The following is a 21,150-nucleotide window of genomic DNA, read 5'->3' as shown; positions in this document are numbered from 1 at the left end:
AACCGCAGTAAAAGAACACCAGCGCTAACTTTATGGCTGTTAGTTACATCAGAGGCTACATCATAACACTCACAGCTCTCCTCTTCCCCTTCAGCCTTGCATTCATGTTCTCTCCAAACTTGTTTCTTTCCTTCAGCCTATCCCCTTTTTGTGTGCATTTTTGTATGTGTGTATTTTTATGTGCGTGTATTTTTTCGTGTGTATTTCTTGTGTGTATTTTTATGCGTGTATTTTTGATGTGTGTATTTTTATGTATTTTTTCTTGTGTGTGTATTTTTTCTTGTGTGTGTATTTTTCTTGTGTGTGTATTTTTTCTTGTGTGTATTTTTTTCTTGCGTGTGTATTTTTTCTTGTGTGTGTATTTTTTCTTGCGTGTGTATTTTTTCATGTGTGTGTATTTTTGTATTGGTTTTCCTTGCCCGTTTTCGGTCCTTCTGCCGTCCTGCCCAATTTTTCCTTCCTCAATCAAAAGCCTTTCCCTTTTCCCCGAAATAACCTCCCTCTCTTTCCAGTTTAATTGTTTTCTGTCGCCATCCGTTCCAGTTTCTTGATTCCTATCTCTCTCTCTCTCTCTCTCTGTGTGCCATTTTCATTTTTCTTTCCTTTAACAAGTTCACCCCCGTTCTCTTTATTTCAGTTTGTGTGCCCTCGGCTCTTCTCTATACGACTAATTTGCCTTTTTTTCCCACTGTTCTAACTCCTTTTCTGTCTCCGGACGGGAATGGTACAGGCTGTGTGACGTACCCCGCCTATTATTGAGCCCCACATGGTGTTCCTGAGGAAAGCTACGAGGGGTCTAAACTGGGCGGAACTTGTTCATCGTCCTCCAGCTTGTGCTGTGTGGCTTAGCATTGGTTGCGCGTGTTCGAGATATTAGAATTGGAGGAGCTAGATGTAATCACAGCGAAGGGCTATGAGCATTACTGCCTCATTGTGTTACAGATGCGACTGTTGGTACGCTATTGGGTTGTGATGCTAGGAGTAAATATAAGAAACTGAACATATACGAGTGTTCATTTTAGTGGTGATCGAAGTGATATAAGAATATTTTGATAGTCTTCACAGTGAGGAAGAATTCAGATCTAATACGCTTACCTTTAGAAACAAGATCGGAGGAACTGAAGAATTTTTTTGCTTCAGATCAATTCTGCCAAAGGTAAGAAATTCACTTCTTCTGATATTTTATGAAATAAATGATTAAATAATACCTTTCTGTAATAAAGCTTTGCTTAATCCTCCCATTAGCTTATTGTTTTTTCAAGTTTAACCTAAGGTAAGTGAAGTATTTCATGAGTTAACCAACCGCTTGGAATGCAATTCATTGTTTTATCAAGACTGCATTGTCTGTTGAATAGAAATTACTGATATAATTAAAGTATAACACCTCATCATGTGTGTAAGATTCATTTATTTCAAGTCAGAAAGTTCTTAGGTTTTTTTTGGCACCTGGATAATTGTAGCTTTCAGTCACTTCATTAAATACCCAGCATTTGGTCTGGCAGTTCAAAACAAGCTGTGTTAAAACAAGCTGTGCTGTTCCCTTCTGTGCCTACGATGATAATTCAAAAACTACTAGAAATGCAGAACAGATACCTGAAAATGGCAAACCAACATCCCAGAAATTGTTTCCACAACTTAGGATTTGAAAAATATTTGTGTTTGACATTCTTAACTTGTCTTTTCTGTTTCACCTGACTTGTGTTTTTACAGAAACTTGGATGGTGTTCACCATTGCCGTAGGGCCATCCTGTAATTAATTCCCCTGGTAACCCACTTCTTAACAAACAGTTTGTCACAATTGTCCTGGAACACATTTCTGGATAACTCCCCTGTAGCACATCCCTTGATAAATCAGTCCTATCAACTCATTCTCTCGTAATCACCTGTCCTTAGTTATCTTACTCTGAAACTTTCAGCGCTAATGTGCTATACATCATCCAAAAGCTTATAGATTATTGCTGATGCAAAGGTCATTCACAAATCCATCTGGAGTAATGGTAATTTTCTCCGTTTGTAGTATCTAATTGTTCCTGAGATGACACCAGGAATTTGACCTTCACAATTCCATCAGCAAGTTTATTTTTGCAGATGTTGATTATTCTGTCTAAAGAAAAGAATTCTACTATTAGTTCCAAATGATACTTTATGTTTGAAACTCTGTCCTGTAGTTTCCTCCTGCAGTTCATGGTAATATTCCAGATTCACTTTCAATCTGTGCTTAACCATTTTGTGATTTTAAGTGACTTTACCTATCAGAACTGAAAAGTTTCAAATTCTTTCAGAGATAGTAAGAACTGCCGATGCTGGAGTCAGAGATTGCGCAGTGTGGAACTGGATGAACACGGCAGGCCAGGCAGTATCAGAGGAGCAGGAAGCTGATGTTTCAGGCTGGGACCCTTCTTCAGAAATGGAGATTTCTTGCTCTTTTGATGCTGCTGGCCTGCTGTGTTCCTGAAGCTCCACACTGTGTTATCTCTGACTCCAGGATCAGCAGTCCTTACTATATCTGAGTGAGTCATAACCCCACTGCGAAGCCCATTTCTGAAGAAGGGCCCCAACCCGAAACATCAGTATTCTTGCTCCTCTGATGTTGCCTGGCCTGCTGTGTTCATCCAGCTCCACACTGTGTTCGTTCAAATTCTTTCATCTCTTTTTTCCTCAAAATTCTTGGGATCAGACTTGTGAATACACGCAACCTCATTTGATTCATTATCTGCTTCTTGGCATCTGAAAGTGGATACAGCATTTAAGATGCAGTCTGGTCACAGCATTTAAAAGTTTGAGCTTAACTGCAGCTGATTGGCGTACTAATGTTTCAGGACTGTAGTAAATCCCCTGGCTTCAACAATTTCTGCTACGTCAGTTAGACAGCTTCACTACCAATTCTAAATGATGATGTAGCAGCATTCATACAGAGGTGGAAATGGGAACTTGACACACGTCAATGCCCACAGGAGAAATAAGGTCAGAAAAGAAAGTTAGGGTCAAGGCCAGTGGCAGAATTTATCAATTGCTACAACCCTAGAAACAGGTGGTTTGGGTAAAGGTTCAAAAGAAAGGATATATTCCATTAAGGTTAAAAAGCAAAAGAAGAAATGTTATGCAGTTGAGTGACAATAATAAACCACCAAATATTGGAAAGGTGAGGAAGGAGTGCATTTCAGAAGGCTGTCAACCCAACAGAATGCGGAATTATGTTATCCCTGTATAGGCTGGGGTAGAAAAATATGCAGGGGAAGAAATGTTTGGAGTGTGCGCAGGAAAGTAGCGGTTCTAGATCCGGATCTAGGGGGTTAAGTGGGCCAAATGGTGCCAGCATCAATTGGGAAACCATTTGGGAAACATTGATCATTATATCATTTGGTTTGGACTTGCACTTTGGGAAAAAGAATACAGGCGTGGACTATTTTCTAAACGGTGAGAAAATTCGCAAAGCAGAAGTACAAAGGGATCTGGGAGTGTTGGTCCAGGATTCTCTAAAGGTTAACTTGCAGGTAGCGTCCGTAATTAAGAAAGCAAATGTAATGTTGTCGTTTAACTCAAGAGGGTTGGAATATAAAAGCAGCGATGTGCTTCTGAGGCTTTATAAGGCTCTAGTTAGGCCCCATTTAGAATACTGTGTCCAATTTTGGGCCCCACACCTCAGGAAGGACATACTAGCCCTGGAGCGTGTCCAGCAGAGATTCACACGGATGATTCCTGGAATGGTAGGTTTAACATATGATGAACGGCTAAGGATCCTGGGATTATACTCATTAGAGTTTAGAAGGTTGAGGGGAGATCTAATAGAAACTTACAAGATAATGTATGGTTTAGAAAGGGTGGACGCTAGGAAGTTGTTTCCGTTAGGCGGGGAGACTAGGACCCGTGGGCATAGCCTTAGAATTAGAGGGGGTAAATTTAAAACTGAAATGAGACAACATTCCTTCAGCCAGAGAGTGGTGGGCTTGTGGAATTCATTGCCGCGGAGTGCAGTGGCGGCCAGGACGTTGGATGCCTTCAAGGCAGAGATTGACAAATTCTTGATCTCAAAAGGAGTCAAGGGCCACGGGGGGAGTGCAGGGAAGTGGTGTTGAAATGCCCATCGGCCATGATTTAAATGGCGGAGTGGACTTGATGGGCCGAATGGCCTTACTTCCACTCCTATGTCTTATGGTCATATGGTTTAGAATAGCCACAGAAAAGGAAGATTGAAAAATCAAACGTGCAAATGGTCCTCTGGAAGATGGTTAATTTCAGTGAGTTGAAACAATAACAGATACAGCTAGTTTGAAAATAAGGATTATCTGGTAAAACAGTAAATGAAAATGAGGAAGTCTTCAGAAAGGAGTTAAATTTGGTTAAATAAAAATCCTATGATTTGAAAAGAAAGTACCTCCAAATCTAAAGCTCACTGGATGATTAAAGAAATGATAGTCAAACAACAAAATGAGGCTCACAACAAATGTCAGGTTAATAATCTGCTAGAGAATCAAACACACTAAGTACTGGAAATCTAGATATCAGTGAATAATATGAAATATAAATGCTGATACCTTTTATAAATGTGTGAGTAATCAAAGGAAAGGTAGCACCAATGACGAAATTAAACAAAAATCTTCTGCAGATAGAGGTAATTGCCAAGGTATTTTTTTAATTGATCTTCACAAGAGGAGAGTTTAATGTCATTGGGCAATGTTACAGTAAAGGTGTTGCGGGGGAGGGGAGCAGGATGTCAAAATTAGAAAATGTAAAACTTGATACAGGGCAACTTAAATGCCAGATAATGCTGAAAGATCTAAAATCTAGATATGGATTTTCAAAGATTAAAAATGAAGAAAGTTTCAAAATATATGAATCGAAAAAAAAGTGTACGAATAGATTTTGGGAGGATGCAGCTGGTATAATGGGCAATAGCATGACAGATTAAATTGAATACAACAATGTGAAGTGATGAATTCAGAAGAGAAAATTAACAGGGCCAACATAAAATGAATGGTATGGGTTTAAAAGGAGCCAAGGAATAAAGAGACCTGGAGCTGCACATAAACAAACATTTGAGTGTCCCAAATAAAGTTGCGAAGGCTATTAATAAAAAAAATACAAGAACAGTTGGGCCATGGAAATACTCCAAATTCCCTTCCACATTTTTTTCCTTAGAGAAGAAAAGACTAAGGGAAGATTTACTAGAATTGTTCATAAGTTAGAAGTTTTACAAGGTAGATAGGGAGAAATTGCTTCCACTGATAAGAGGGTTGGCAAGCAAAGGATGTAGATTTAAAATTAATAACATAAAATGTTAGGCAGGTGGGGGTTGGGGGTGCGAATTGGAGATGAGGAGAATTCTTTTATAATGGAGTGGAATTCTATACTGACTCCTCAGAGAACTAGCCCAGGTACGTTGAGCTGAATAATCTCTTTCTGTTCTCTCGGACCAAATGACTCTAACATGTGTTTACTTTACACTTAATTCTATTAAAATTCATCTGATATGTTCCACACTTACCACTGTCCAATTAATTTAGTAATTCATGAGCTGCTTCTTCTGATTTTATTTTCCCTCTGAGCTTGACGTCATCATTAAAGTTTCATTAAATTTCTCAGTCCTAGTCATTTACCTAAGTCAGAAACAGTCATCCCCCAGCAAAGTTCGGGAGCATCCAACTTAGTCCATCTCTACACTCTCAGTTCCTACTAATAAGCACTCTTTGTATGATGCCTACCATGAAACCCCAAAGTTTGAGTTTAAGGAATAATCTTATTGTAAAAATGAAATGTTGGAAATCTAGCAACACCACATCAGTTGGTTTGAGACTTTGTCAAATAAGTTGATGAAGTTAGCCACTGAAATAAATCAGTATAGCGTTCTTTTTCTTCATGGATGTGGAAATTGCACTGAGTTTAAGTGTATGGATTCAGACTGATCTTGGTATTGAGCCCATTTGATGCTGGTCTTAGTATGAAGTCAGACGTCACACAAAACTAGGTTATAGTCTGACAGGTTTATTCGCAACCACAAGCTTTCATCGCACTGCTCCTTCCTCAGGTGACCTTTCAGTTCAATACCGGCACCTCCACATTGGTGTTAGTACGTGTTGTGGGTATGACTGTACTGAGCTAGTACTTATATGAGTATTGAGTGTGACCATGTGGAGTTAGGGTCTAGGCCCGAAACGTCAGCTTTTGTGCTCCTGAGATGCTGCTTGGCCTGCTGTGTTCATCCAGCCTCACATTTTATTATCTTGGAATTCTCCAGCATCTGCAGTTCCCATTATCTCTGGAGTTTAGAATTTTTAGGGCATTAAAAATGTTCGTTGAAATGGTCTTGTTTTGAGTCATGCATCTGTTCTATGACTAACTGTCTCAATGAAGCCCTCTTCTTCCACCATCGCCTTTACCTCCAAAAGCAGTTACAAAGGTACTATTCTTTATCACAGGGATTGAGATGATCTAATTAACTGACTCTTTATTTCGTATTTTCAGAGAATGTCAAACCAAAGCTAACCTAGACTTCCCTGTCAGAATCCCTTTCCTCAATTTAGGCCCAACCTCTCCTTGTGTCTTTTCTAAGTTCTTGTATTGATGAAGAAAGTTTCTCGATCTCCTGACCATATTCTCAAAACAAAAACAGGTGGCTCATAAACATTCCTTCCCAGCTTCCTGCCATGTGAAATTATAAATGCTCAGATTCTGTCCCTCTTGCCTCGTTTTACATTCTGAGTGTATGGCCACTGCTCTTAATACTGGTGTTTATTGCTGAATTCTAATTGTACTAATTGATGTGAGTTTTTTTATATTAGTTGCTGCAAACCATTTGAAGAACATGCTTTCACTGTGCTACCCAAAATTTTGACCTTGTGACAATTAAGGAAGTGAAAGGAATATATCTGTATATCTGTTCTGATGTATGTAATGTAGAATTAAGCTTGAAGATCAAGACTCTTTCCTTAGTGGTGTTTGAAAGCTTGCAAGTTTGAGAAGTGTGTTGCTGCAGTGCATATTGTGAATGTTATATACTGTGGCCATGGTGCGCCAGTGGTGAAAGGAGTAAATGTTGTAGGTAATGGTCCTGGCAGATATTGAATTCCTAATGTCATCCAGGCAAGTTGAGAATATTCCACCACACTCCTGACTTGCACCCTTGCAGGTGGTAAGCAGGCATTGGGGAGACAGGAGGTCGGCCAATTATTGCAAAATTACCAGCCTCTGGCCCACTCTTGTAAACAGGGCATTTACAAGAGCCAAATTCACTGCACCTCGAGCATTAGATCTCAGGTGAAACCCCATGGAATTTGACAGCGGGCAATCCAACCACAGTTGTCAACAAATGTTGATGATGAGTCTGTGATACAGGCAAATTGCTTCCTTCTTATCAGCCCAGTGCTAGCTCTTGCCCATATCTTTCTGCATACACTCATGGACTGCTTAATATTTAAAGAATTGCAAATATATCTCCTCATTGTGCATTCTCACCAGCAGCATAGTTCTGAGCTTGTAATGATGGTAAAGTCATTGATATACAGCTGAAGGAGTTGGCTACAAAATAGCCATTTGATAACAGTGTTAGTATTGAATATTACTTTGTGGAGTGGATATTGATGTGAGTGGATATTGATGTGAGTATAGGGTGTGAAAGTGAAACTTTGTAATTGTTGTTGTCTTAGCTATTGAGTATGAGAATGTATGGATTTGTTTTTGAGTTCAAAATGTTTTCTAACACCAACAAACAAGCACTTACAAAGGCAGGGACAAATCAAGAATAGTCAGCATGGCTTTGTTAAAGGGAGGTCATTGTCTGGCCAACTTCATTGAATTTTTCAAAGAGATGACCAGGTGTATGGATGAGGGCAATACATTTGATGACTCGGCATGGTTTTTGATAAGATCCCGCATGGAGACTGATAGTGAAAGCAAGAACCCATAGGATCCAAGGAAAGTTTGGCAAATTGTACAGAGAACTAGCTGTGAGATAGGAAGCAGAGGGGTATTTTTGTAACCAGAAGCCTATACCCAATTACGTTCCACAGGAAACAGTGTTGGGGCCCTTACTGTTTGCAGCATAAATGAACAACTTAGACTTGAATGTAAAAGGGCTTATCAGTAAGTTTGCAGATGATCTAAAAATTCAAGGGTGGTAAATAGTAGGAAGGATACCCAAAGACTACAGGAAGATGTGGACAGATGGGCTAACCAGTGACAAATGAAAATTAATGTGGATAAAAGTGTGAGGCCATGTACCTGGGCAGGACAAACAAGACAAGGAAATACTTGATGAATGGTAGGACCCTGGGAAGCACTATCAGAGAAACCTTGGACTGCGTGTCCACCAATCTCTTAAATATTGGTTTTGAAGTCTTCACTTGGGACACCTGACTTTATTGGCCAAGGCATAGAGTTTATGACCAAGGAAGTTATGCTGAAACTAATTAAGTGTTGGTTATGCCATAGCTAGAGTATTGCGTTCAGTTTTGGAATCCACAATATAGCAGGGATGCAATTGTTCTCTAGAAGGTGCATAGAAAATTTACTAGGATGTTGCCTAGCCTAGCTATGAAGAGAGATTGGATAGACCGAGCTGTTTTCCATGGAGCAGAGGAGACAGAGGGGTGAGCATAATTGAAATGTGTAAAATTATGAGGGGCATGGACAGGGTAGACAGGAAGAAACATTCCCCTTGGTGAAGAGCTCAAAGACCGAGGGCACAGATTTAAGACAAGGATGCGATGTCTAGAGCAGATGTGAGGAAATTGATTTTCACTCAGAGCAGGACTCTAGAGCTCACTGCCAGTAAGGGTGGTAGAGGTAGAAACCTACATAACATTTAAGAAGCATTTAGGTGGACCAAGTTCCAAGGCATGCAAGGCTATGTGCTGGAAAACAGGATTAGAACAGTTAGGCCTCCTACCTACCACCTCATCCTGCCTCCTTGACTTGCCCATCTTCCCTGGACTGACCTATCCCCTCCCTACCTCCCCACCTATACTCTCCTCTCCACCTATCTTATTTTCTCTCCATCTTCGATCCGCCTCCCCCTCTCTCCCTATTTATTCCAGTTCCCTCTCCCCATTCCCCTCTCTGATGAAGGGTCTAGGCCCGAAACGTCAGCTTTTGTGCTCCTGAGATGCTGCTTGGCCTGCTGTGTTCGTCCAGCTCCACACTTTGTTATCTTAGAACAGTTAGGCGATTGTTTTTGACTGACATTAACTCAATTCACCAAAAAGCTTTTTTCTGCGCAATAGACTTTTCTGACTTGATAATCCACTGATAACTTCCGACTACCCATGTTCAGTTTTGATTTTTCTAGTTCTGTGCATGCTTGGCAATATAAAAAGCTGATTTTTTTTTTAATTGATGAAAAAATCCACATTGCTTGACCCTTTTGTTAACATTTACCAATTAATACTTCCATTCAATTCTTTTTATTCCTATCTGTTTGCTACTTATCCATTGCATATTTTTAGAAGTGTCTTGGGTATCAGCAGATGCAGCCTTACAAATTTCGCATTTCGCTAAAATTAAGTACTAAACCTCGTTAAATTATTAGACATCAGTGAAATCTTTTCAAAGTTGCTAATTTAAACCTTCAAATCAAACGGTAACAAAACATTTTGAAACATCCTTCTCCTAATTACTTGCTTTCAAAGATCAAGTGAGCAACAACTTTAAATTTGCCAGCACTCCCCTATAAATGTATACAACTGGTTTGAAATGAGGAGTAGGAACTGTCACTGTGGAGTCTGAAAACCAGCAACTTCCCGTACTCAGACGAGCTGCCGCTGAGACTGTTTTCTGTTCTGATATTGATAACCCGCAGTATTTATTTCCTCTGTCTCGTAATACTGTACATTTTTCCATAAATGCACATTATTAACATAAATACATAATGCTACTGGCAGCATCAACCAACAGCCATTTAATATAATGGTATGACATTTCTCTGCTATTTTAGTGGAGATGTTAAGTGGTTTTAAATGAAATGGTATTGTACCTCTGTTGAATAAAAGACAGGATAATGTTAATCACTCATCATATGCAGCAGTTTTTAGACGCATGAGATTTTGATCCAATGTATAAAAGATGGAAAATTTTGTTTGATTTTCCCATGCTTGTTTGCTTTATTTGACTCCAAACCAAAACACAAACAGATTCTAAACAAGACCTAGCATACAATGTCAGACCTAAAATGTCACCTCTTCTTTACATTGATAAAACCTTTAGTACTGTCAGGGCGACGACGTGGAAGGAATTTGGGATTTAATTATTCGTACTTATCAATTAAAACCTTCTAAGTGATTAAAGATGTAACAGCATCTTAGGTTTGTTTAATACACCCTCATCAGCAGTGTGACCCTTTGATCTTTTACTTAAAAGTTCTGTGTCTGATACTAAGCCTCTCACCAACACATGAAGAAGAAACAAAAATTTGTGATTTCAACTAAACCAGTTGGACTATAAATTGGTGTTGTGCGATTTCTGACCTTGTCCACCCCAGTCCAACACCAGCACTTCCACAACATTTTTCCCATTTTCCCCTGCCAGCCTTGTTTGTTTTGCACCTTATTTAAAACTCCATTCATTATTTTAACTGTTGTCACAGTTTTGGTTATAGTGGCACATTAATTAAATGGTTGTTTCTTATCCATTTAGGTATCTCTCCATGACTGGATTCTCAATCGCTAGTGGTGCTCCTTCTTCTTATATCTAGCATATCTGGAATTTCCTCATTGTTATTTACTCCTTTGCATTGCATTAAATGGATCACTCACTTTATCTCTGGCTGTGCAAGAGATTGGGCTTGAAAATGCCAGCTGTTTGGGACTTGAAGCTCCGCAGTACACTGGTCCATCTTCAGGGTGAATTGAAAGGGACAAATTGGTGCTCATACACCAAAGATAATAGACTGTCAGGGTCAAAACCATGAATGGAAGGTAGATTTGACATTATTGGTAATATTTAGGGTTCTAGTTGATACCCACTTTTAACCTTGCACAGCTAAATATATACGCAGCAGCAGGAAAGATCTCCCAGATCCTCATTGAGGCATCATTGGCTAACTTACAGGCTAGTCATTTCTTTTGGCTGATTCTGCAAACCTACAAGTGTTTAGAGCATTCTGCAGTTTCAGTTCGGATAAAATCTACAAGGCATTGATGTGAGAGGTGCTGAACTATTTTTCTCGATGTCACAATTCCCGGATACTGCAGAGCATTCTGTTTGAAAGAAAGCGTGAGTTGGACAATGAGCCAGCGTGGACAAAGAGGAGGAGAGGGAGAGGTGGGTTCTTAGCAGGAGGCCATATAGTCCCAGGATGTTCTGGGTACAATCCTCCAACTTGAAACACAGTGAGGAACATTGTGTGGGACATCTGTGCATCGTTAAGGCCAAGCTCAATGTTCTCTGCCTCATTCTGCAGCCACAAGCTCAGAGCAGAGCAAAGACAACAGTGGCTGCAGCTATGTAGGTGACTATGGCAATGAACATTTATGAGTCCTTCCAGGTTAAACTGGGGATACTTACATCTCAACGTTTGCCATCTATTGCTGCATAAGGCAAATAGCTGAAATTCCCTGCTCAGGGAGATCTAAACAGATATTCTTCTCTCTGGCCAAAGACAAGCAGACACAGTAGCTTCATGAAGTTTCCCCATGGCACAGAGTGTTATTGACTGCACATGTCAGCTCTGCCTTGAGGTTGCACGAGAAAAGTAGAGGTGATGCCATGATGCATACAAAGTCAACTAATCAACATTGTGTGTTCACTCAGTGCCTACCTTTCATGTGTCTTTGCCGATGTTAGTGTTCCAAAGTAGAGCTCCTTCAGTGGCTATGGTGTGGCTGTTTGAAAGCTGGAGGAGATGCCTGATGACATTAAAGGATTACCTTGACCAGAATTAGGCCAAGAGGCTCTACATCAGAATGGCCTCACCAGGCAATGTTGGATGGTTCCAGCAAGGACACAGTCAGAGTGGCACCCAGATGTTGGTTAGCTGTTCTTATTGTTGCCATGCAGGCTCTTGTATCAGCCATTTGACATTGCATCATGTTTTGTTTTTGGGCAGGGAGTGAAGTTTGATGACAGAGTTCACCACCTCCTTCACGTGTGGAAGGACAAACCGCAGATTGCTCTGCGCAAAGTCCTGCACCATTGGTGGCTCTAGAGTTCTCCATTTTTGCTTTATGTTGCCTTCAAACTTTCCAGCAGGCTTGCCATTGCACCAATTCTTCACGTGTGCACCCATCTTTGTTTTCCTGTAAGGTCCCTCCGACAAAGTCTCCATCTGTGTTCCCTTGGCATGCAGTTCCAACCTCTGGGGAGCTGGCACTTTGGCTATAATTTGTCCCCGGCCCGACTGCAGTCCACTGATGGTCTGTATGTCACTACGTGCAGATCATGTCTTTATTGCTATAGTCTACATTATGTGCAGTTTGAGTGCCTGACCTGGTGTTACGACTGTGCTGTGTTCACACTTACTGGTGTTCCTCTTCTGACTGATGAAATCGCTCGGGCATCCAAAAAGGGAAAAGACACAAAATAGCATATGATAAAGATTAGGGAAGCGAAGGTAGAGGTGCATGTTTGCACTATCCATCAGAGGATTGTAAATCAGGGAACGTGCATCAAGAGTGAGATAGGAGGTTAAAATATCAGTTGGTGCAAATCTTTCCTCATCCTCACTCAGTACACAAAGGTTTTACAAAGGTCTTATATAGTAGTCATGACTGAGAACCTTGGATGATGTCTTTTTTCCTTCTCCTTGTCTTAAGATCACTGAAGCTTATTGTCAGAGCCCGGTAAAGGGAGGTGGGCATTCCAGCCTTCCAGACCAATCATGTGCCCGTATCCATTGTCATAATGGCAGATACCTGACTTAAATCTGTTCCCTCCTCTCTGGAATGAAATACAGCAAGATATTTTGAAATGTGTTGGATCTGCCAAGTTTCCTGAAATCACCTGCCACCTCAAGAAACATCCAGCTCGCAGAACTTTGTTTTTATTTAATCATTCATGGGATATGGGCATCACTGGCTGAACCGATATTTATGGCCTGTCTCTAGTTGCCGTTAAGAAAGTGGTGGTGAGCTGTCTTCTTGGACCGATACAGTGTATGTGCTGTAGATAGACCCAAAATGCCTTTAGAGAGAGAATTCCAGGATTTTAACTCAGTGAAAATGAACGAATGGTGATATATTTCCAAATAGGGATGGTGTGTGTCTTGGAGGGAATCTTACAGGCGGTGCTGTTCCTGTGTATCTATTGCCCTGTCCTTCTAGACCAAAGTGGTTGTGGACTTTGAAGGTGCTGTCTCAGGATCTACGGTGGATTTGTGCAGAGCACCTTGTAGATTGTACACACTGCTGTGGCTGGACTTTGGTGGTGGAAGGGCTGGATGCTTGTGAATGTGGTGCCAATTAAGCAGGCTCCGTTGTCCTGGATGCTTCTTGAGATGTCCCTATCCAGGCAAGCGGGGAGTATTCCCTCACATTCCTGACTTAAGCCTTGTAGATGGAAGAGTTAGGAGATGAGTCACATACTGCAGTATTCCTAGTCTCTGACCTGATTTTGGAGCACTTATTTAAGTAAAAGTCCCATTTGAGTTTGTTGCCAATGATAAACTCCAGGATGTTGATAGTGCGGGACTCAACTATGGTAACACCACAGAATGGTGATTAGATTGTCTCTTATTGTAGATGGTCATTGTTTAGCATTTGTTTGGCACTAACGTTATTTGTCACCCCAAACTTGGACATTGACCAGATCTTGTTGCATTTGAACATGGACTGCTTCAGTATCTGAGGAGTCACGGATGGTACTTCAGTTTCCTCATGGTTTAGTGAATTTATCCAGTGACTGAGAGAAGCGTACGCATCTCAGCACACACTCACCTTCAATCCTAACATAATTTATTTGATCTGAACCTAATTGGCAATTTGTTGGATGAAGAGGAGACAATTCATCACATTTGGGTAGGATGGAATAATGTAGTACCCTTTGTCTTTCAATGATCTGCTAACATAAACAGGAGGGGAAGAGATGAGGATGGAACATTTCCGCCAGGAAAGATGGTCACTCCAGAAGGGGATGAGGAAAAATAGGCAAAGCCAAAATCAGCAATAGAGAGTCCTGTAAGAGATGAATTGTCAGACCAGAGGTGAGAATTTTGACTGGAATCCCAGCAAAGATAATGCTCATACTAGATATAAAGTGAAGCTGGAGGTGAAGATTTTGACTGGAGTTTCCAATGGAACTAATGCTGGCAGTAGGTCACTCAGGAAGGAGAGGTATAAAGTTGATATTTTCTACACTCATTGTTTGAACATACTGCGTTTCTGATCTCCATAAATGACCTGGATAATGAAACTTTGGGCTGAATCATGCACTATTTTGGCTACATGTGAATTGCTTTGAGAATTTTGGAGGGATTGTTGAAGATGAGTGAGATTTCTTGCCAGCTCTTACCAAACTCATGCATTAACTATCTGCCATTCCTCATTACTGATTCTTTCTCAATTTTATCGCATGCCCTTCGTGGACCAACTGGATCTGAGAAGGAATCAAGGGCTACGGGGAGAGTGCAGGGAAGTGGTGTTGAAATGCCCATCAGCCATGATTTAAATGGCGGAGTGGACTCGATGGGCCGAATGGCCTTACTTCCACTCCTATGTCTTATGGTCTTATGGCCACACAGGAGATAGCCACTGAAAGGCCAGCATCCCTTACGCTCGTGTAATCTTTGAAAGGCCGTCATGCATCAAGCAAATGTTAACAATCCAGCATTGCTCCTCACTGCCAACATAACGGCACATCAGCCACAAAGCCAAGCTTCCCATGGCATGTAACTGGCATGATTGACACACCCTAGTCATTGTGTGACAACCACATGTCCTTGGTTACACCTCATCTAAACACCCTCTCCGTGTCACCATTACTGTGTCCTCACTGCCCAGTGTAGAGCAGGTCACTGGTCATTGCCCAGACATACAAGCAAGCAACCGGACAGTGTTAAAGATGTAAATTTCAAAGCTTTTATTTCTAGCCAACAATGGGGAATACAATCAAAATCAATAGTGATCACATTTCACCTCCCACAAAGTAGACCAAATGCCAGCATCATGATCAGTGAATATTTAGCGGTTTATAATGATCTGCTGTACCCAGCTCCTGTTAACTGGAACAGGGTGTCAATTAGATCCTGTTTGGGATGCAATGCCTGAGGCACCTGAGCTCTGGCAGGCACAAGGAGAGTTTCCTCTTCCGCAGCTTCCTGACCTCCTCAGAAGGCTGCTCCCATTACCCCGGTTCTTCAGCAACTATCACATTGTCTCATTTCTGGCTCCAGATGTACAAAGTATAGCATGCCAGGGTGAAGAGGCACACCCTATCAGGACTATAATGGGGGGGACCCCTAGACCAGGCCAAGCAGTAGACCCACATGTTCAGCAGATCCATCATCCACTCCACCCGTGTCCTGATCAAAGCATGGACAGCATTTACCTGCACTCCACATCCGCTAGGGGTTTGTGTAATGGTGGCATGATCCCTGATCATAGTACGTAGCCCTTGTCCCCAAGTAACCGGCCTTCGAAGGAACCTAGACCCTCAAACACACCAAATATATGAGAGTTATGTAGGAGCCATGGCAGCTGCCAGGGTAGTGGGCACACACCTCCATAAAGTGGTGGTGATGATCACCAGAACATGAATGGAATGGAATTACTTCCTGTTACTGAATTCCCGAGCGTTGTGGCACTGCCCTCTCAGTGCCATGTGTGTACGGTCAATGGCACCCTGCACCTGGGGGAAGCCAGCTATGCTTCTAAATCATGCTGCTCAGGCTGTAACACAGACTTCATCATGGGCGAGAGAAATGAACCAGTGTGATTTTGAACAAATGACATGAGACACTGTCATGCTGTTTTTTATGGGTACACAACAGAGCGATCCCGCACAGGCCAGCCCTTGTTCCCTGGAACGAGCCAGTCACATTGAAGTTCAACAAGCAAAAATAGACATCACCGAGCAGACCCCTGACTGCTGTACTGTAACTCCCCCGACTCACGATACACGCTTTCCCCTGACTGCTGTACTGTAACTCCCCCGACTCACGATACACGCTTTCCCCTGACTGCTGTACTGTAACTCCCCCCGACTCATGATACACGCTTTCCCCTGACTGCTGTACTGTAACTCCCTGACTGATGATACGCACTTTCCCCTGACTGCTGTACTGCAGCTCCCTGACCGATGATACGCACTTTCCCCTGACTGCTGTACTGTAGCTCACCGACTGATGATACGCGCTTTCCGCTGACTGCTGTACTGTAGCTCCCCGACTGATGATACGCGCTTTCCCCTGACTGCTGTACTGTAGCTCACCGACTGATGATACGCGCTTTCCGCTGACTGCTGTACTGTAACTCGCCGACTGATGATACATGCTTTCCCCTGACTGCTGTACTGTAACTCCCCGACTGATGATACACGCTTTCCCCTGACTGCTGTACTGTAGCTCCCCGACTGATGATACACGCTTTCCTCTGACTGCTGAACTGTAGCTCCCCGACTGATGATACACGCTTTCCCCTGACTGCTGTACTGTAACTCCCCGACTGATGATACACGCTTTCCCCTGACTGCTGTACTGTAACTCCCCGACTGATGATACACACTTTCCCCTGACTGCTGTACTGTAGCTCCCCGACTGATGATACACGCTTTCCCCTGACTGCTGTACTGTAGCTCCCTGACTGATGATACACACTTTCCCCTGACTGTTGTACTGTAACTCCCCGACTGATGATACACATTTTCCCCTGACTGCTGTACTGTAAATCCCTGACTGATAATACGCGCTTTCCCCTGACTGTTGTACTGTAGCTCCCCAACTGATGATACACATTTTCCCCTGACTGCTGTACTGTAACTCCCCGACTGATGATACGCACTTTCCCCTGACTGCTGTACTGTAACTCCCCGACTGATGATACACGCTTTCCCCTGACTGCTGTACTGTAACTCCCCGACTGATGATACACATTTTCCCCTGACTGCTGTACTGTAACTCCCGGACTGATGATACGCACTTTCCCCTGACTGCTGTACTGTAACTCCCCGACTGATGATACGCACTTTCCCCTGACTGCTGTACTGTAGCTCCCCGACTGATGATACGCACTTTCCCCTGACTGCTGTACTGTAACTCCCCGACTGATGATACGCGCTTTCCCCTGACTGCTGTACTGCAGCTCCCTGACCGATGATACGCACTTTCCCCTGACTGCTGTACTGTAGCTCACCGACTGATGATACGCGCTTTCCGCTGACTGCTGTACTGTAGCTCCCCGACTGATGATACGCGCTTTCCCCTGACTGCTGTACTGTAGCTCACCGACTGATGATACGCGCTTTCCGCTGACTGCTGTACTGTAACTCGCTGACTGATGACACATGCTTTCCCCTGACTGCTGTACTGTAACTCCCCGACTGATGATACGCGCTTTCCCCTGACTGCTGTACTGTAGCTCCCCGACTGATGATACGCACTTTCCCCTGACTGCTGTACTGTAACTCCCCGACTGATGATACGCGCTTTCCCCTGACTGCTGTACTGCAGCTCCCTGACCGATGATACGCACTTTCCCCTGACTGCTGTACTGTAGCTCACCGACTGATGATACGCGCTTTCCGCTGACTGCTGTACTGTAGCTCCCCGACTGATGATACGCACTTTCCCCTGACTGCTGTACTGTAGCTCACCGACTGATGATACGCACTTTCCGCTGACTGCTGTACTGTAACTCGCCGACTGATGATACATGCTTTCCCCTGACTGCTGTACTGTAACTCCCCGACTGATGATACGCGCTTTCCCCTGACTGCTGTACTGTAACTCCCCGACTGATGATACGCACTTTCCGCTGACTGCTGTACTGTAACTCGCCGACTGATGATACATGCTTTCCCCTGACTGCTGTACTGTAGCTCCCCGACTGATGATACGCGCTTTCCCCTGACTGCTGTACTGTAACTCCCCGACTGATGATACACACTTTCCCCTGACTGCAGTACTGTAACTCCCCGACTGATGATACACACTTTCCCCTGACTGCTGTACTGTAACTCCCCGACTGATGATACATGCTTTCCCCTGACTGCTGTACTGTAGCTCCCTGACTGATGATACACACTTTCCCCTGACTGTTGTACTGTAGCTCCCCGAATGATGATACACATTTTCCCCTGACTGCTGTACTGTAGCTCCCTGACTGATAATACGCGCTTTCCCCTGACTGTTGTACTGTAGCTCCCCAACTGATGATACACATTTTTCCCTGACTGCTGTACTGTAAATCCCTGACTGATAATACGCGCTTTCCCCTGACTGTTGTACTGTAGCTCCCCAACTAATGATACACGCTTTCCCCTGACTGCTGTACTGTAGCTCCCCGACTGATGATACGCGCTTTCGCTGACTGCTGTACTGCAGCTCCCCGACTGATGATACACACTTTGCCCTGACGGCTGTACTGTAACTCCCCGACTGATGATACACACTTACCCCTGACAGCTGTACTGTAGCTCCCCGACTGATGATACACACTTTCCCCTGACTGCTGTACTGTAGCTCCCCGGCTGATGATACACATTTTCCCCTGACAGCTGTACTGTAGCTCCCCGACCGATGATACACACTTTCCCCTGACTGCTGTACTGTAGCTCCCCGACTGATGATACGCACTTTCCACTGACTGCTGTACTGTAACTCCCCAACTGATGATACACGCTTTCCCCTGACTGCTGTACTGTAACTCCCCAACTGTTGATACACGCTTTCCCCTGACTGCTGTACTGCAGCTCCCTGACCGATGATACGCACTTTCCCCTGACTGCTGTACTGTAGCTCACCGACTGATGATACGCGCTTTCCGCTGACTGCTGTACTGTAGCTCCCCGACTGATGATACGCGCTTTCCCCTGAATGCTGTACTGTAACTCACCGACTGATGATACACGCTTTCCCCTGACTGCTGTACTGTAACTCCCCAACTGTTGATACGCGCTTTCCCCTGACTGCTGTACTGCAGCTCCCTGACTGATGATACGCACTTTCCCCTGACTGCTGTACTGTAACTCGCCAACTGATGATACGCGCTTTCGCTGACTGCTGTACTGTAACTCCCCGACTGATGATACACGCTTTGCCCTGACGGCTGTACTGTAACTCCCCGACTGACGATACACACTTACCCCTGACAGCTGTACTGTAACTCCCCGACTGATGATACGCACTTTCCCCAGACTGCTGTACTGTTGCTCCCCGACTGATGATACACACTTTCCCCTGACTGCTGTACTGTAGCTCCCCGGCTGATGATACGCACTTTCCCCTGACTGCTGTACTGTAGCTCCCCGACTGATGATACGCGCTTTCCCCTGAATGCTGTACTGTAGCTCCCCGACTGATGATACACATTTTCCCCTGACAGCTGTACTGTAACTCCCCGACTGATGATACACGCTTTCCCCTGACTGCTGTACTGTAGCTCCCCGGCTGATGATACGCACTTTCCCCTGACTGCTGTACTGTAGCTCCCCGACTGATGATACGCGCTTTCCCCTGAATGCTGTACTGTAGCTCACCGACTGATGATACACACTTTCCCCTGACTGCTGTACTGTAACTCCCCGACTGATGATACACGCTATCCCCTGACTGTTGTACTGTAGCTCCCCAACTGATGATACACATTTTCCCCTGACGGCTGTACTGCAGCTCCCCGACTGATGATACGCACTTTCCCCTGACTGCTGTACTGTAACTCCCCGACTGATGATACGCACTTTCCCCTGACTGCTGTACTGTAACTCCCCGACTGATGATACGCACTTTCCCCTGACTGCTGTACTGTAGCTCCCCGACTGATGATACGCACTTTCCCCTGACTGCTGTACTGTAACTCCCCGACTGATGATACGCGCTTTCCCCTGACTGCTGTACTGTAACTCCCCGACTGATGATACATGCTTTCCCCTGACTGCTGTACTGTAGCTCCCTGACTGATGATACACACTTTCCCCTGACTGTTGTACTGTAGCTCCCCGAATGATGATACACATTTTCCCCTGACTGCTGTACTGTAGCTCCCTGACTGATAATACGCGCTTTCCCCTGACTGTTGTACTGTAGCTCCCCAACTGATGATACACATTTTTCCCTGACTGCTGTACTGTAAATCCCTGACTGATAATACGCGCTTTCCCCTGACTGTTGTACTGTAGCTCCCCAACTAATGATACACGCTTTCCCCTGACTGCTGTACTGTAGCTCCCCGACTGATGATACGCGCTTTCGCTGACTGCTGTACTGCAGCTCCCCGACTGATGATACACACTTTGCCCTGACGGCTGTACTGTAACTCCCCGACTGATGATACACACTTACCCCTGACAGCTGTACTGTAGCTCCCCGACTGATGATACACACTTTCCCCTGACTGCTGTACTGTAGCTCCCCGGCTGATGATACACATTTTCCCCTGACAGCTGTACTGTAGCTCCCCGACCGATGATACACACTTTCCCCTGACTGCTGTACTGTAGCTCCCCGACTGATGATACGCACTTTCCACTGACTGCTGTACTGTAACTCCCCAACTGATGATACACGCTTTCCCCTGACTGCTGTACTGTAACTCCCCAACTGTTGATACACGCTTTCCCCTGACTGCTGTACTGCAGCTCCCTGACCGATGATACGCACTTTCCCCTGACTGCTGTACTGTAGCTCACCGACTGATGATACGCGCTTTCCGCTGACTGCTGTACTGTAGCTCCCCGACTGATGATACGCGCTTTCCCCTGAATGCTGTACTGTAACTCACCGACTGATGATACACGCTTTCCCCTGACTGCTGTACTGTAACTCCCCAACTGTTGATACGCGCTTTCCCCTGACTGCTGTACTGCAGCTCCCTGACTGATGATACGCACTTTCCCCTGACTGCTGTACTGTAACTCGCCAACTGATGATACGCGCTTTCGCTGACTGCTGTACTGTAACTCCCCGACTGATGATACACGCTTTGCCCTGACGGCTGTACTGTAACTCCCCGACTGACGATACACACTTACCCCTGACAGCTGTACTGTAACTCCCCGACTGATGATACGCAC

General features: G+C 44.0%; 1 protein-coding gene across 1 annotated transcript in view; it reads left to right on the top strand.

The window, feature by feature from the left end:
• The first annotated feature begins 893 nt into the window (after nt 1-893).
• The window catches only part of npffr2a (neuropeptide FF receptor 2a), a 108,541-nt gene continuing 88,284 nt past the window's right edge, over nt 894-21,150 (top strand). The window contains exon 1 of the mRNA XM_048526562.2: nt 894-1,156. The gene's annotated coding sequence lies outside the window, so the exon portion shown is untranslated. The remainder of the gene's footprint in view (nt 1,157-21,150) is intronic.

The sequence above is a fragment of the Stegostoma tigrinum genome, chromosome 3 (genome assembly GCF_030684315.1).
Source record: "Stegostoma tigrinum isolate sSteTig4 chromosome 3, sSteTig4.hap1, whole genome shotgun sequence".
In the NCBI taxonomy this organism is placed as follows: Eukaryota; Metazoa; Chordata; class Chondrichthyes; order Orectolobiformes; family Stegostomatidae; genus Stegostoma; species Stegostoma tigrinum.
Note: the sequence above shows the minus strand (reverse complement) of the source record. Positions and strands in the feature narration are given on the sequence as shown.